This window comes from Sinocyclocheilus grahami, unplaced genomic scaffold, assembly GCF_001515645.1.
Source record: "Sinocyclocheilus grahami isolate Dianchi unplaced genomic scaffold, SAMN03320097.WGS_v1.1 scaffold2189.1, whole genome shotgun sequence".
NCBI lineage: Eukaryota > Metazoa > Chordata > Actinopteri > Cypriniformes > Cyprinidae > Sinocyclocheilus > Sinocyclocheilus grahami.
This window is the reverse complement of record NW_015507368.1, coordinates 53,694-56,221: the sequence shown is the minus strand read 5'-3', so window position 1 is coordinate 56,221 and position 2,528 is coordinate 53,694.

The window sequence follows — 2,528 nt, the reverse complement described above, 5'->3', positions numbered from 1 at the left end:
TCTGGATCACATCCCTTAGGTCTTGCTTACCTCCCTTTGACCCGCAATTCCTCCTACCCCTACCTGCAGGTGGGGGAGGAGCACGAGCCGCGACACTAGCCTTCTGTGCCCATCTCTGATCTTCAAACCGAGACAGGCCAGGACCCCTGGGTTGTTAAGGCTCAGACCTGGACCTTCGTGGAATGAAGGATTTGAAGGCCTCTGAGCGCGCCTTCGTCTCTCTAAACTTCTCGACAACCGTCTCAACGGAGGTACCAAAAAGTTCAGAAGGCGAAACCGGAACTTTAAAAAGAAAGCCCCTCTCTTTCTTCCTGATATCTGCCAGGTTCACCCACAGATGTCTCTCCGTCACTACCATAGCCGCCATGGACCTGCCCATAGCAGAGGCGGCCTGCTTAGTAGCACGGAGAGTGAGATCTGTGGAGCGGAGCGGAGCTTTTTCATTGAAAAACGCTTGCAGTACACGCAGATTGCCCCCTCGAGGACATCACGTGTGTGCTGTTCGCCCAAACAAACAACGCATAGATCATGTGTGTCATCGGGTGTCAAATAACAACAGCACGGATGCACACATCCTCTAAATGCTTTGTTAGTGCTCGCCATAATGATAATGAATAGAGATCGCTCTTACCACGGAAATGCACGCTTCAAACAAAACAGTCAGTGAAGACGAAGAAGCAGTGTTCTCCCGGCGCCTATTTACACTATAGTCGCACCGGTGGTGACGTCATGGCTGTCGCCGGCCAACGTGTTGTTGGTGTTTTTTCAATGTATGCTTCAGACACAGGTCACAACGAGGCGTTACCCATAGCGACCCCTAGAGGACACAGTTCAAAGTTCCCTTGAAAGGGAACAACCTTGCCCATAATTCTGCAGATAAAATCTCCACCAATCAGAGAACTGAATCAAGCAAATCATGCCAAAAGAACACGTCAGTGGCCGTCCACTTCCATGAAGCACTGTGAATGACATGATAGAGTTATTTCCCTATACTCTCAAACTACTGAAATATTTGTGTAGCCTATATATGTATATTTTGCAATAAACCTAAAATATATTACCCCTTCAGGAACTCGAGCTGCGTCGAAACGCTACGGGAATCCCTCCAGCGTGACCACACTGAATCACATCTGTAATCAGTCCAATGGATGGGCAAGACATCACGGGCGGGGTGACGTAGCGACCAGGAAGCATAAACGCATGTGCGGTGAAACCGGCGTCAGCTTTCTGTCATTCAGCAAGTGCTCTGTGCGTGTGTCAGTCTGATATCTGTTTGTGAGTCTTATTTAGTGTTGTCTGTCACGAAATCTCAAGACAAAACCAGACACCTAAGGCGAGGGCAGGCAGCGTTCAGTCTGTGTGTTCCTCCCTGCCCGCGTTACTTTACGGGTGGGGATACACACAGTTTGTTGTCTGCTTGGGAGCAAGCACGCAGAGTCAGCTTCGCTCTCAGAGGGCTCTCTTTGAGAAGAGAGCCTTCACTAGCATTCCTCACGGTGCCGGCCCCGCTTTTGCCGAGGCAGAGCGGCGGCTGTGCTCGTGGGTTTCGCATATGGATCCGGTGGAGGGAATGTAGATGGGCATACGTGTCACTATCTACTTTCTTAACCACGAGATCCGGTGCCCGCTCTCGGGTTTTCAGAAGCCCGAGCTGTGGTACATTCTCTAAGGAGGGTCAGCTCCATCTGGGGAAGAGCGGTGTACACCGCATTACACGGTGCCCATCTCTCCTCAGTGCCCTCAGGAGATCGGTCTGAGACTCTGGTCTAGTCTTCCTAAGAGACGACGTGGGTCTGAGGGCCGTCGTTTTCAATAGGAGACTTCAGCTATGAGAGTCCTGATGCTGTGCCCGTCTCTCCTCGGTCCCCTCAGGATATCAGTCTGCCAACCCTGCCGGTGTTCCAGGGCGCAGCGGTCTCCGCCGAGTGCTTCTCTCAGTTACTGCCCAAAAACGTAGCGGTACTAAGAGGCTCGCTACCTCTACGGAGGTCTCTAGAGCAGCTAGTACGGTCGTCCTCTGCCGGTCCGCCGCTTCAGGCTTCGAGCTAGCTGCTCTAGGCGCACCAGAGACCAGTCTCGTGAACCTGGTTCCCTTAGGAGGTCACCTGGCGGTGTGGGAGCCCCTGCCAAGTGTGCTTCATTGGGTCCTGCCCCGAGCAGGCTCTGGTCTAGTCTTCCTAAGAGACGACGTGGGTCTGAGGGCCGTCGTTTTCAATAGGAGACTTCAGCTATGAGAGACCTGATGCTGTGCCCGTCTCTCCTCGGTGCCCTCAGGATATCAGTCTGCCAACCCTGCCGGTGTTCCAGGGTGCAGCGGTCTCTGGTGAGCGCTCTCTCAGTTACCGACCGGAAACGTAGCGGTGCTAAGAGGCTCGTGACCTCCACGGAGGTTACACCAGAGGTCAGTCTCGAGAGACTGATTCCCTTAGTAGACTATTTGGCAGCGTGAAAACTACTGCCAAACGTGTCTCAGTGGGTCTTGCACACTGTAGTGAGAGGCCACAGAATCCAGTTCGGTTCTCCTCAGT